This window comes from Podarcis muralis, chromosome 5 (genome assembly GCF_964188315.1).
Source record: "Podarcis muralis chromosome 5, rPodMur119.hap1.1, whole genome shotgun sequence".
NCBI classification, from domain to species: Eukaryota; Metazoa; Chordata; class Lepidosauria; order Squamata; family Lacertidae; genus Podarcis; species Podarcis muralis.
In genome coordinates, this window is record NC_135659.1 from 76,502,990 (window position 1) to 76,518,879 (window position 15,890).

A 15,890-nucleotide genomic window follows, 5' to 3' on the forward strand; every position below is an offset into this window, starting at 1 on the left:
GCTCCTGCCAACCTAGCAGTTCAAAAGCACACCAGTGCAAGTAAATAAATAGGTACCACTGCGGCGAGAAGGTAAATGGTGTTTCCATGCGCTCTGGTTTCCGTCACAGTGTTCTGTTGCGCCAGAAGCGGTCTAGTCATGCTGCCCACATGACCCTTAAAGCTGTCTGTGGACAAATGCCAGCTCCTTCGACCTGAAAGCGAGATGAGAGCCGCAACCCCATAGTTGCCTTTGATTGAACTTAACCATCTGGGAGTCCTTTTCCTTTACCTTACTGTCACCCAAGCAATACCCCATTTGGCATATGATGCTACATTTGGCATTGATTTATGTGCACCAATGGCTAATGTGGATCATCTTTAAATTGTGCCTGCACACACTCACAGTTGGATCTAACTGTTCAGCGCTCTCACAGACCCTACCTGCACACATGCATATCCTATGCAATTTCTTGGGTTCTTTGAGAGACCTCACTGTTCCAAAAGAAGCATATCCCTTTGTTCTTTGAAAAGCAGCATATACATATAATTGCAAGCAACAGCAATGCCTTCTGCAGTTCTCTGGTTATACAAAAGTGTATTTCTTTTCAAAACAAATGCCTCTTTACTAGACTTGAGTTCAGAAATCTGCTCAAGTTTATTTGGTTGTCGGCATGGTCCACAGATAAGGTGTTCAAGGATATTTCAAGTTCAGATGCACATCACATTAAGCAGAGTCAGATATTATTTGTGAACTGGGGACAGGAAGGGATAGGAAGAGCAAATAGGGAGACGATAGGGGACATGTATATGCAAGCCTAAAACTTGCACCCTCTCATACTGACGGATCATGCCCCAGGAGACTGCTTCCATGCAGTCCCTGACCTTATTCAGCTAGGTGGAGAAATTGTAAAGGGATATAATATCTTGTTGCACTCTAATGTGAAGGTGTAATTAAAAAAACACGCTACTCTCAAATCCAAGCAGCTGCTTTTCAGACCAGCCACTACGGATGTGTCTACACACCAACCCCGTTCCCTGGCTCCAACACAAAAGGACAGGATTTCCTTCGACTGGGCTAAGGGTGTTATTTGCAAGTGCCAGCTCTCTACAAGATTTCAGCTTGGCTAGGAAAACACAGCTTAAGTCAAGCTATGGTGTTTTGTTTATCCATCATCCACTGCAAAAGGATATCCTTCCTGTTCCATGATACATGAAGGCCACCTGCTATTGGGCTAGCAGGACTTAACAATACAATAATCCTGGCTCACTCTAGAGCTTTTATACTAAGCAAGACCAACTCTTTGCCCATTTTTGCAGCAGCTCCAAGGCCAACTTCATTGTTCAAGTCATATATGGCTTTGGAGAACAATTCCTGCATATACTGTGCAATAGGCACATACAACACCCAAATCCAATATGTATTCCTACACTTAGAAAGTGTTTGTGGGGACTTAATGGCTCCTGAACTGTTGCTTGCTTTCTTGGATCTAGTTTGGATGCACTGCAAGTGTTTCTGTTTTGACCTTGCCCTTCTCTTGTGGTCATACTTTTTACATCTCCCCCATGGCACAAAACTAAGGTATTTATACCGTTGTGAGTTTAGGGGGTCAGTTGGCCTGCATGATGCCGAGTCTCTTAGACTTCAGTCTAGCAAGGGTTGTAATCTAATAGAGGATTCCATTATTGAACAAGCCAGATAAGCTTCTTAGACAAGCTTACCCACATGTACCTTTTGCCCCACTCTTTCCAGGCAGAGGTCCACCCTTTAATGCTCTGTTTCCAAGAACATTTTTTTGGGGGGGAGGTGTGTTGCCTTGTACTTTCCCAGGAAAGAAACCCGCTCTTTAAAGCTGAATCGGAGCAAACATCAACGTGGGTTTTCTGCGCATTGATGTTTGCTCCAATACAGCTTTAAAGAGCAGGCCTTCATGTGGAAAACTCCTTAGCCAAAAAAAAGGAAAGGGGGTGTGGGTGGGTGCTCAGACAGAGAGCTTTAAATCGCAGACCGTGCCTGGAAAGAGTGGAGGAAAGGTATAGATAAGCTCCCCAGCAAGTTAATGGTCATAATATAATAAAATTAGGGGCAAATGAGTGTGCCCCCCTCCCCTCACCTGACTGGTAGTGAGAAGTACAATAGCCAGAAGTGTGTGAGAGCTGCACTAAAAGCATGCAGAAGCCAGAGGGTGAGAGCCATGCCCACTTTCTGCTGGAATCCAAGGCTGTAGCTATGGGAGAAGCAAGACTTTCTAGGGCAGGCATGGCCAAACTTGGTCCTCCAGCTGTTTTGGGACTACAACTCCCATCATCCTTAGCTAACAGGAGCAGTGATGGGAATCGTAGCCCCCAAACAGCTTGAGGGTCAAGTTTGGCCATGTCTGTGACTAGGGTGTTAATGCTGTGAGCCCCTCCATCTTAGGCTCAGGTTGTGTAAATAAACCATATGTCATAAAGAAGCCACAGGCTCTGCTGCACCTCATTTCAAGGAAACTGAACCCTAGATAAACACCTGGAACTCCTGAAATCTCGCCCCGTTCAGAGATTGGGGTGGCATGCAACAATACTTTTGAGGCTGAATTTTTCTGTGTGCTTACCTGGGATCAAGGTCCACTGAACAGACTGAGTCTAATATCTAAAGCAAGCATGCATGGGATTGTTCTGCCATATGTCAAATAGCACACTTTCATATGTTAACTAGGATTTAAATAAAACATTGCAAAATCAGTAACGTACGTTTAGGTTGGAGTCATAAGCATTGCGTATATTCCCATTCCACCCCCCTCCAAATATCCATTATTGTTTACAGGGAGGGGAATCAAAGACAGGGGGAATATCTTCCCACCCAACCCCAGTTCACAATTCCCAGAATTTTTTCATCTCCAGTTGAGCACCGATTCACACTTTTCACGAGCGCCATTTGAGAAATCTCAGCTGAAGGTGTGAACGCTCTCTGCTGAAAAGCTTTGTGTGAGCTGAAAATCAGGCAGTGTGAAAGTTTTCTCCCATCTATAATTAAAACGCTACAGCTCACATACTCGAAGTGTCACATTATGGCTAAGTGGCATGAATGCATATGTGAAGCAGCCCTTTGTCTGACACACAGCTAGAGTTGTATGACAGAAATCACATAGCGAGAGCACTAAAATGACTAATAGCTTTGGTATGGCCTTTCCTGGCTGGCTACTCTTTCTTCATCTTGCTGCCACCTCGGTCTAGATTAGAAGCAGGAAGGCTAGAGGCCCATTATGGGAACAAAGGATGGTTCGCTTTGAGCAGGGTGATAAAAATCAATGATTTTTTTAAAAAAACTGTTGTTTTTTAACTCAGATTTTTTTTAATTTAAATTGGATTTTTAAAATGAAATGCTTTTGGAGGAAAATGCTTTCTAAAGATGGTTTTCTATTTAAGTTCTATTATAGTCCAAAGGCTATTCATCAGGAAATAAGGATTTGTTTTCATGTGTGCTAAAACTCAGTCTAAGGTTGTTGGTTTTTTAAAAAATTGTTTAACCACATCAGTTAACAAACATGGATACATATGCTATAATGTTGTTGCTTTAGTTTAATAAATTGTTTAAATTGTTATCGAGGAAATGATTATTTTTCTCCTTCCAATAAAGTACAGCAGAAAAGTTGCCCAAGTATAAACAGTTTAAAGTTAAAATGAAAAGAAAGATGTTAAGTGATTAAGTTAATCTTATGAGAAAATTGGTTTTGGAAAACTGTTACAATGAAATACACTGAAATTCAGCTGGGGGGATTTGAGGAAGCCACTTAACAATGTTACTAAGATTGGATCAAGTACAGTTAAGATGTGTGTTTGTTTGTCTGTCTAAAATTTTGGAAAATCGATAAAAAAAATATTATCTGTTAATGTATTTAATCAGTAATTTTTGAAAAAACTGTAAGAACTACTCTGAAAATGCATTATTCCAAAAATGAAACCTTTATCTGGTTGTAAATATTAAGATTATACCAGCAAGAATTGAGTCTTTCCATAAAAAAATGATGTAAATCAAGTCTTACTGACTAGTGATTTAAATCAATTTGATTTAAATCAAATCCACCCTGGCTTTGTCACACAAAATTCAGGACTTCGAACATAGGTGTAGCTAGGGATTTATGTTTGGGGGGGGGCTTCATGTTGCGGGGGCAGAACCTCAGTTAGTTAAGTATTTTTATTGTTTTACTTGATGGGGGGGGGAGATGCCCCCTACTCCCCCCCCCCCAGGCTATGCCCATGACTTAGAAATATAATGAAGATCAGTTCCAGTGAGTAATTGCAGTAAATCCTGGTTGGAGGAAAGAGAGGAATATGAAAGTGTGAAGAAACTAGCCTACTGTACAAAGGTAAAATTCACATTTATTCCCAGTTCACTTTTCCCTCTGCCCCCTCCCACAGCATTCATGCGAACCCTGGAGGTTTGCCAAGAATGTAAGGCTGGAAATGCCACTTCTGAAAATCTAGCAGAAGTATAGGTTTCATTTCTGCATTAATTGTTGCCAGAAGGGGGGAAAATGTTTTCATGGGAAGTTCTAGGGAGTTTTGTGTTGTAAACATCTGTGGGTCTCATGGATCACACCCCCACAGCTACATTTTGTAATTTTGGGCAGTATTTTGGAACACTCTACAGTGAATTATGTGGGACAGAAGTGTGCATGCGTGGAAAGCGTGGGGGTGGCGGCAACATGTCATGTGACGTTTGCTGTTTGCTGAAATTTAGCACAACATGGCAGTACTGTATATCAAAACAAACCGGGTCCTCCCTTAAACAAGGCACAGATTGCAGTGAGACCAGGAACCAAACCCTGTGTTGTGGGTGGGTTGATTGATTAGCCACAACACCCAATTGGTAGGCCCCTTGATGCTTGGTTTAATCAGACCAATGGGACACAGGCTAAATGGTTCAAGGGACCTATTTAAGCCCATGCACGTGACCCAGAGCTTCCTCTTTTGGTGCGTGCATCAGAACACCCGCCCACCTCTCCCTATATTTAGGACTATGCGCTTGACCTTGCTATGCCATCGTGTGTCGTCTGCCGTTGGGACAGGGGCATGGCAGGAATTTTCCCCACTTAGCTGGTGCCATTTGGGTTTTGCCTGCCGCATAGCAAATCGTCACAACTTGTAAGGTTGTGGATAGGCTCTGGTTCAGATGATAGGGATGGGAGAACGCTCTCGCCATCCCTATGTGAAGGGTATTCTGTTAAAGGAATCCAGGGACTCGATGGTTTGGTCAACCCCTGAGAGGGGGTTGTGCCTGTGCCTGGGTACAGGGGGACAGTTGGGTGGCGGAGATAGCCTGTTCCCGGCTTTCCGCTTATCCAGGTGTTCACCCTAGGCTGACCTATGCTGGAACCCTGGGACAGCGCTACCTGCAATGGTGCAGGGAGCCAGTCGAACCAGAGCCTATGCAACCATTCACTTGCTGTAATCAATAAAGTTGTGGCCTAAATTCTGCCCAAAAACCAAACCAAAATTTGAGTCTTGCCTGAATTTATTCAAGGGGGAGGTTTAAAGGTCTGAACACGCAAAAAGCCACAAGTCCATAACACAACAGGCACCAGAGTATAAAATGAACATTAGAAATCTGGGCAGCAAGGCTACCATTATTGTGAGGAAAACTAACACAATAAACCCCACATCTCGCAGACTCTTATCTTAGCAGTCTAAATTCTTTATTATGGAGAATCGCAAGAGACTCTTTGCACCAGTGGGGGGGGGGGGGCAATTCTTGAAATGCAAATAACAGCCTTCTGAGATATATTTAAACTCCTCTCCCCTTCCCAGATGGTCCCCAAACTGCTCAGCTTCACGGGTTCAGGTGAAAAAAATAAATCCAGAGTTTAATGCAGTTAATGTCAGATTTAGTTTGACCCTTAGAAGGGGATTTTTAAGAGGCAAAGATTGGTGGGAGGGAAATACACAGGGCTTCTTCCTCATAACATAACTTCCTCACAGGTTTACCATCAGGCTGCTTCAATTATAAAATGCTGTTTGGTTGGTTGGTTGTTTTTTTAAAAAGCATCATACACCTGACTGGGGGGGGGGGGGACACAGACTACTTCCCTATGACAGACATCATAAATCATGAAATGACTACCGCTTAGATATAACCTAAGATAAAGTGCTGGCTTTATAGTGGTTTTAGATGTCCTTGTTTCTCCAGAAATCTAAAGCAAGAGCGAGGAACCTGTGGTTATTCAATGCAGCTAACAACCTTTGGGAAAGGTGATGGGAATTCTGAATTAGGTGCCTAAATAGCCATGGCTTCCCCCAAGGATAATGGGAATTATAGCTTGTTAAATGTGCTAAGAGTTGTTAGGAGACCCCTCATTCCTCTCAACTAGCTAAGAGTTCCCTGGGAAAAGGGATTGCTTGTAAAAACCGCTCTGAGAACTGTAGCTCTGTGAGGGGTATAGGAGCCTCCTAACAGCACCCTTAATAAACTACAGTTCCCAAGATTCTTTGAAGGAAGCCTTTACTGTTGAACGTGGTGCGATAGCGCTTTTAAGTGTATAGTGCAGATGGGGCCTTAGACGTACACAGGCCACTCCGTGACCTTGTTTGGGGGAAGAGAAAGAGAGTTAACTACAGTATTGTTAAATCAATTCAGCTCTCAAAATGTGAGTGTTTTACACCACTTCATGATGCATGTGTGTATATGTGCCTTGTATAGTATAGTATAGTATAGTATAGTATAGTATAGTATAGTATAGTATAGTATAGTATAGTATGCCTCTCAAATCAAGTTAGCAGATCATAGCTCAACTTGCCAACTTCCTACAATAAGCATTTGGTCAACAACTGGGCCACAGGAAGCTGCAGTAAATGCAGGACAGCATTTCTGCACCTAGACACCCCAACCCACTGCGTCCCCAATCCTGCAAGTACTCCTGCAGAAAGCTCCAAGAGCACAGACGTCCCTCCAGAGAGATGCTCTCTCTGCCAATGACAAGGGTCAAAATGGGGTGTTCATACTTATCCAAAGATATACGAAAGAAAAAGGAGAAAGAAAAGAAAATGGAAAAAGATTTTTAAAAAGACTTCTGGTTCTCTGTCAGCTAAATATAGTATTCACTCATCAACATCCAACTATTCCGTTTTCTATAAGCTAGTATCTTTTTAATCTTCAAATCCAGATATTACAAGTTCATTTTCTCTTTCACACAAAAAGTCCACAAGAAGTTTCCAATCCTTAATAAATGTCAGTGATGTTTCCCCCCCTCTAATTAAGCACATTAACTTTGCCATCTCAGCTAAATCCAGCTCCACCACAGATTCTGCCCGCTGCCACACACACACCCCCCCACAGCTCCATAGATCTGTTCTACTCATTTCCTCCCTGCTTCACTCAGTCAGTTTTCCAGTAGGAAGAGGGGGTGTTGGGGGGGAATGATATGTTGACCTCAGGTGTTGCAGAAGCACACACACGCAGGGAGCGAGTTCATGCAATCAGGTGGCATCTATTGTGTGATAAGCCTGTCATGCATGAAATGACACAGCGTCTAGATAACTGGCTACCCAAAACAGGTGTCCCTCTATAGGGTGACTCCACTGAATGGCTGCCATGGGATAGTTACAAGGGTCATGTGAAAACTACAGCTGGGAGCATGTGTACTTATTAGCCACTTAACAGAAATATCTGGCCTGGTGCATCACAGCAAATACACTTTTCTGAATCACTAACTTCAAACAGAGATTCAGGCAGCCACACGGGAGTGCGAAAATACACTGAGCATGTTTCAGCTGCATAGCACTTCAAAGGAGGAGCTGAGTCAGCCCTTGTAATATTCAAACATGCAATCTGTGTTATTCATTCAAAGTATTTAAATCATCCTGTCTATGAGACATCGTTTTACAAAGGTAGGAACGGAGGCCAGTCAAAACCTGCCGTGACTGTTCTCTTCCCACTCCCATTTCTCCCTCAGCTCTTCCCAAAACTCATGGTAATTCACAACAGTGTAGGAATTAAAATAGCATAAGTAATGAAAGTTCCAATATAAAATATGGAAATGAAAACGATTGCTTCACAGCCTTACAATCCCTGATCTTAAATGGGCCATGCAGAGCTTTGCAAAGAGCCTTTAAAGTGCCTGAGGCTTCAGCTTCACTGTCCATCTGGTGGCAGGCAGTAAAAAATAAAATCCCATCTTCCCTTGCCAAGTGTAGTTTTTGGCTCCTTGACAGTCACATCTCTACTGGTCTCTACTGAGACCCAGGTGGTGCTGTGATCTAAACCACTGAGCCTCTTGGGCTTGCTGAGCAGAAGGTCAGCGGTTCAAATCCCATTGCTCTGTCCCAGCTCCTGCCAACCTAGCAGTTCGAAAGCATGCCAGTGCAAGTAGATAAATAGGTACCACTGCGGCGGGAAGGTAAACAGCATTTCCGTGCGCTCTGGTTTCCGTCACGGTGTTCCATTGCGCCAGAAGCTGTTTAGTCATGCTGGCCACAAGACTTGGAAAGCTGTCTGTGGACAAATGATGGCCTGAAAGCAAGGTGAGCGCCACAACCCCATAGTTGCCTTTGACTGGACTTAACCGTCCAGGGGTCCTTTTCCTTTACCTACTGGTCTCACACCAGATGTCACACATGATACCCAGTGTGGGATAGATAAACAGAGTTTGGAGAAAATCTTATAGGCTGAATCTGAACCCCTAGCAGGCCATGTTTGGCCCACAGCCTGAATGTTCCCTAGAATAATGGAGTTATTAACTTCTATTATTTCATACACATGATGGAAGCCTACACAAGTTGTGACCCACCAAGGTAAACATCACCCACCACAAGGTGTTGTATTGTGGCTCACAAGGTATTTGAAATCCATCCATACGGCTCCATTACATAGATCCATAGAGGTAGCAGGTCAATTGAGCCTCTGGCTGGTTATCATAAATAGCTAGCAGGTTGCGTTTTGATTGATGGGTCATATAGTTAAGCACTTGCCTGAGAAAAGAGGAATATATGGATGAGCTATGCCTCCAGCATCCGTCTCACTACACTTAACAGTAGGCCTTGGCTGGCAGGCTTCAAAAAACCACCACAAGGTATAGTGTACTTGCAGCTGGAAGAAAAGTGTCATCACAAAACAGATTGTTTCTGTAACTATTCTGAGAACCTTAAATTTCTTTTCAGAAAAGGTTTCTAGACTTCATGGTGTGGAAGATGTTTATATTTGCACTTCCTCCACATTTACCAAACACAAACAAAAGAGCAGAAACCAGCCACCAGAGGGAGCAGTTATCTTGGATTAGTAGAATCAGACAATTTCTACAGAGGTAGCATGTCACAACAAGAACAGTCGAACTTTCAGGTACCGTAATACTTTTAATTGTCGTTTTATGAGCACACAGAGGCAAAGGAGCAAGATGGACTCAAAACAGCAAACGGCCCGACAGCCAAAATAGTGGAACAAATGCGCTCAAGGCAGAATATCCAAATTGCACCCTATGCTAATAAAACAGTAATAGCAATAATTGTCCATATGCTGCTTTTAATGGCTTCACATAATTGGCTGTCTGAGACACTATGTGTCACCTTACCTAATGGTAAGCCTGTGAGTTGTATCCAGCTACATCATTTCTGTTTGTGCAACCCAACTTCCGCTCCTCTCTCACCCCTAGCACTGCCCCCAACTTTCCAAAGCAGATTTAGGGATGGGGCAGGGAGGCAGCAAGAGAGAGGGGAAGTTCCCTGGCAGGAGGGGAGCTCACCCAGTAACTAAGCTGAATGCAACCCTTAATTCACGGTAGGCAGGATATTATTTCTCTATAAGTGGAACATTTACAAGTCATCAGGTCCACCAAGCCTCTGTCTCCCATTCTCTCCATTCTGTTTTCAATGCCCTCGCTGATTTTTTTCTAATGGTGTTGCACACATGGACTGTGCGAAAGGATGTGCGTTAAGGACAAAACTGGGGGTGAATGCAAATTTGTCACCAGGACAGGAGATCTGAGGGGAAGGAAAGGGGCTTTATTCACAATTTAACAGGAACAATGCTGGACTGGGATCTTGAGATCAAGCAGTGCTCACCAAGGACAAAAGTAGGGCAGTTTTGTCCATGGGCTATCACATAGCATAAACACCTTGCAAACTGGGCCTCTAAGGGCTTGCTCACACTTTTGTTTGTCCAATGCCTATAAAGCATGGGTTGATGTGGTTTTCCTCTTGCCCCACTGCTTTCCCACGGAAAACCTACTCTTTAGCTCTAAATCAGAGAAACCACCAGAAGTGCCAACTCTCGCTGCCAGCCTTGCAGTCTCCAATGCCTGCAGCATCAGGCCCTCCAGTGTTTCCAGCTCAGATGGTAATTAAAAGGAAGGGATTTCTCCAGAGTCAAAATTTTTCATCAGGAATGAGGCAGTATGATTAGAATGTTGGACTACAACCTGGGAGACTAGGGTTCAAATTCCGCCCGCCCACACAGCTCACCAGTCGCCATCTCTTATCCTAACCTACCTCATAGGGTTGTTGTGAGGATGAGACAAGGAAGATAACCATGTACGCCACCTTGAGCTCCTTGGAAAAGGTGGTATATAAATGTAATCAATGAAATAATAATAATAATAAATAAATTCAAAATGGCACAATGGATTCTGGTTCACACAGAAAATATTACAGTTAATATGAGGTGCCTTGCACCCACTCAGCAAACTTCTGATTTCCATAGAAAACCTGACTGGCTGTAAACAGTATGACTAGCTGTGCATCAAGCGTTTCAAAGAGTAAGCAAACACAGGTTAATTATTCAGTTGGTTAAAGGAAGAAGTTTGTCTGAGCACTTGCCTCAGGCATCATCACCTCAAGTCATTTTTAGAAAGCCTGGAGGAGAGGAGCAGCCCTACTGGATCAGGCCAAAGGCCTGTCTAGCCCAAAACCAAGATGTGGTATCCCACAGTTGCCAGCCAGATGCTTATGGGAAATCCACAATGAGGACACTTCCCCCCCCCCCCCGAAACTCTGGATCCCTAGAAACTGGTATTCAGAGCCATGCTACCCTTGAACCTGGAGGTATCATACAGCCATCAAAACTGGTTGGTTGGCATCTGTCTGTCTAAGGAGACAATGGAGGAGTGCGCCTTTGGGGGTGAGGTCAAGCTATTCGAAGATTGCAGTGCCTGCTGTGGCTGTAGGCACCGATGCGGGAGAGACATGTTTTGTTGCAGCTGGGGCAGATGAAGGCATCTGGTTGCGCTGCTGCAGATGCGCCATGGCATTTCTTCTCTCTGTGCTCCTCACAGCGGTCATCACTCCTCTGCTATGGATCCATGACTTGACTGCCTGTCTCCAGGCACCGCAGTCGTAGCCATAAAACTATAGAGCTTTATCCCCTACAAAACTGTCTAGTTACCTTTTAAAGCAGGGGTCAGCAACCTTTTCAGCTATGGGACAGTCCACCGTCCATCAGACCATGTGGTGGGCCGGACTATATTTTTTTTTGTGGGGGTGAATAGATTCCTATGCCCCACAAATAACTCAGAGATGCATTTTAAATAAAAAGACACATTCTACTCATGTGAAAACACCAGGCAGTCCCCACAAATAACCCAGAGATGCATTTTAAATAAAAGGACACATTCTACTCATGTAAAAACACGCTGATTCCTGGACCATCCAAGGGCCAGATTGAGAAGGCGATTGGGCCGCATCTGGCCCATGGGCCTTAGGTTGCCTACCCCTGTTTTAAAGGCATCTAAGTTGTTGGCGATCACCACCACTTGGGGCAGCAACATCACCGCATGTATGAATCCTTCATTTGATCTGCCCTGGAATCCCCCAGCAATCATCATCATTGAATAACCCTGGGAGTCTAGTACTGTGGGAGGAGGAAAACTTCCCTCCATCCTCTTAATGCCATTTCCCCTCTTGCCTTTTCCCCTTAACTACCAAGCCCCAAACATTATGAGTTGCAAGATGCTCCGATTATTCTGCTTGCCCTTTTCTGGCAATTTACACACACACACACACACACTGACCCAAGCACCTTCTTATTTTTAAAAGGGGAGGGGGGATTGATGCAATTGGATGTCGCAACCATTGCCAAACAAGCAATCAAGTGTGCTGTTTACACAATGAAAGAACCCAAATTCTTGGAGGAAGGACACTGAACATCCTGTGCTCGTACAGCTAACAGCAGAAGTACCAAACACTAGGAGCGTATCTCCTGTTTAAATTTTAGATACCATCTTCTTCAAGGAACTTAAAACCCAGGGTACGAAGCTAGTGCAAAACAAAAAGCTGCTGTAGATAAGCAGTCAAGTCCCTTGCTTAAAGGGCACTTCGGACTCAAGCTCTCCTACATATTCAGTTTATTACTAAGGGAGAAATCCCCCCTCCACTTTGCAGAAGAAATATGCAGTGAAGGAAGATGTCTTGTTGACATTGCACCTTGGCTAATGAACCAGGAAAGCCTTTGTAATGAGTCCACAGACTTGCCATATGGATAGAACACCTCTAGACCACAGGGAACGGAGTGGTTGAACGAGTAGTAGTAAGTGTCCTCCCTAAATTATGCTCCAAAGAACAGTGATCTAATGAACCTATACTCAACACAAGGGATAATCACATGTACAGACAATATACTGGTTGTAAAGCTCCTCTTGTGGCCACTTGCACTGCCCTAGAGGCAAGTTGCCTTTCGTTTTAGATCACAGATGGGTCATCTATGGTCCCAGGCCTCGTTTTGGAAGCTCATTTGTCACTCCTACAGCAGCCTACTGAGCAAGGATGAAAAGTGAGAGAGAAGAAGAAGAAGAAGAGTTTGGATTTGATATCCCGCCTTTCACTCCCCTTCAGGAGTCTCAAAGCGGCTAACATTCTCCTTTCCCTTCCTCCCCCACAACAAACACTCTGTGAGGTGAGTGGGGCTGAGAGACTTCAGAGAAGTGTGACTAGCCCAAGGTCACCCAGCAGCTGCATGTGGAGGAGCGGAGATGCAAACCTGGTTCCCCAGATTACGAGTCTACCGCTCTTAACCACTACACCACACTGGCTCTCCATTACCTCCAGAAATGCAGGCACCAGAGGGCGGGGGGGGAGAGAGAAGCTGTAGCCCCACCCACTTTTTAACTGGCCCCACCCACCGCTGACTCATCCACATGTGGCCCCTGAGAGTTTATCCTAAATAGAAAGCGTGGACACCCACAGAAAAAGTGTGCCCATCCTTACTTAGATTTTACAACTTAAGCAGAAAAGTAGGCTGCTGCTTCCACATTTTTTCCTCTATTAGCAAAATGCCTGCCAAGCAGTGAAAATCTGTATTGGGAAGAAAAAGCTCTATGGCAGGCATAGGCAAACTCCAGCCCTCCAGATGTTTGGGACTACAATTCCCATCATCCCTGACCACTGGTCCTGTTAGCTAGGGTTGATGGGAATTATAGTCCCAAACATCTGGAGGGCCAGAGTTTGCCTATGCCTACTCTATGCTATGGAATAATCTACAAAAATGCAAACGCAATACGCTGGCTAATAACTGTTAGTAAATATATAATCAGTATGATGTCATTCAAAATAAACGAATAAGCCACTTCAAAACAATATATATATCATACAACACATCTCACAAAATATACAAGTAACTGCAAGTTGTTATATGTATCAGAGTCAAAGATTCAAACACCCAATGAATAGGCAGTCCCAGCAGACATGCCCTCCTTCTGCAAGGAGAGTCCTGCTTGATAATGCAGAGGTCCAGCATTCTCATTGCGGCCAACCAGATGTCTATAGAAAGCTCTTTACCACCCCACCCCACCCCTTCACAGTTAGCTTGATACTTAACCACTTGATACTTAACCACTGATTCCCATTTACTGATGAAGCAAATGCTAGTTCAACCATCAGTCAGGTTCTCACAAGACACACCCAGTATGAATCCCTATCAATACAGGCTAGAACACATGATCAATCCCTTTAATTTTCCCTGCAGACACCAATGGGAATCAGTTACATTTAGGATTAAATAAAGTGGGTGCAGGTCAGGGAAAGCAGATGTTGCTCTTCCACAGGAGGCAGTAGGAACCACTGAAAATACTATTTGATTTTTTTTGGGATGACCAATGGTTTATTTAAAAATCAATCTGATTGATCGACTGACATTAAGAACCATACATGCCTATCTACATAGCTTCATTGCCACAACCTATCCAGAGTTTTGTTCTTTGGTCACACTAGTTTGTGCTGAGCGTTGCTCAGTACAAGGTCACTTCCTATGTTCCAAGAAGTCAAAGTCCTGCATGACATCCGGTCTTCATCCTGCGACCCCCAATTTATAACAACTCAAGTTGCAATAAAACACTTCTGAAGGAAATATTCCTGCACGAGCAGACTTTGGAAACAAACTCTCCTTCCCAAAATTAGAAGAGTCCTTGTTATGGCTATTGCAGATAAAAGCCATTGTCCAAACTAACCAGCGGCGGCCTTCCTGAGTTTCAGAAAGTGGACAATTACCAGCCAGGAACCGAACCTGCAACCTCCTGTACACAAAGCATTGTGTTCTGCCTCAAATCTACAGCCTTTCCCCATTGCCAAAGACTAGAAGACACAAACTAGACCAGAGCTTGGTTGATGGGAAAGAGAAGCAGAAGTGTGGCCTTATTAAAAGGCACTTGTAACAAACTGATATGTTAAAGTGTAGTACAGAAACAGCACTCAAATGCTTCCTGCAAACCCTTTTCAATCCCGTAGTATGAAGACCACCAGCTTGTATTTTATAGCCTAGCTTCAACATAGCTCCAAAATGTGGTACATGCAGATGACATGTTCGAAGAAAATTGACACGTTGCATTAATATTGGTAATTGCAGGATCAGGCCCTGCTTCTTATTTATTGGTTTTGGAATACCAAAATCACTTTCGCTTTTTTTCCTTTAAAAAAAGCAGTTCTTCCAAGCATCCTTTTTTCTAGGAGGAGTCGCCCTATGGGAAAACACTAGGAAAGCTTCAATTCAAACAACAACAGCATGTGTTTCTTGTAAGGAGAGAGGCGGCAATCACAACTAACGGTTCATTTCTTTCCTCGCAAAGAGAGAGAGAGAGAGAGAGAGAGCAACCCGCAACACCACCCACTGATAATAAAGTTGTCAGCCTGACAGACACCACCAAAGTGCTGGCACAGAATAGGGTAAAAATGCTACACAGACCTTTATCGATCATACTGGATCCGTTCTAAAAGTCATCTAGTTTCTTCCACTACAACAGTCACCCTCTGCTTTGCATATCAGATTTAAATCTTGACTTGGACATTTGTCTCGAACGTCTATATCCCGCTTTTCAATGAATCGTGCTCAAGATCAGATGAAAGTACGAAAAATTTAAAGCGGCAGAAACGTGTATCAAACAATGGGATACAAGTGTCCCCTCCTCACGGTGCCATGCCGTGCATGCTTACTCACAAGCAAGCCCAGAACTTTGAGCTGCAATCCTAACTAGAGAGAGCAAGCCCCGCTCAACACCATTGGTGCTTGCCTACCTCCGAGTAGACACGGGTCTGCAGTGGCGAATCCCACCCAGAGGCTGCCAGAGCAAAACGGCAAAAGTTGAGGAGGCGACTGGGCTGTGGCGGACGACAGGCAAGCCCTCCTTCTAAATTTTATTAAGGGGAATTTTAGCAAGTCTAAATGAGCCTCCTTCATTCCTAGACGTCTTACTGATGCCTCCCCATTCAGTTCATAACCTCCCAATCCTTTCCACGAAATATGGGGGTGGGGAAAACACCCTCCGGTTGCGCCTGATCTACATTTTAAATCAGTTCTTTAAAAACCGACCTCCCTATCCCCAGCCACGCGAAGGGGAAGTCGCCTCCCGTTTTGCAGAAGCAACAAGGTCACATTTAAAGCACCGTTTCTTGTTTCTTTTTTATTTCCGCAGACAGTGTAATGGAATATATATATATTTGTAACGTTTCTCCAGGATGTCT

The 15,890-nt window shown here is 44.0% G+C and overlaps 1 protein-coding gene across 1 annotated transcript in view; it reads right to left on the reverse strand.

The window, feature by feature from the left end:
• Window positions 1-15,890, reverse strand: part of ARHGAP40 (Rho GTPase activating protein 40) — a 72,762-nt gene that overhangs the window by 56,573 nt on the left and 299 nt on the right. The gene's annotated exons all lie outside the window — the stretch shown is intronic.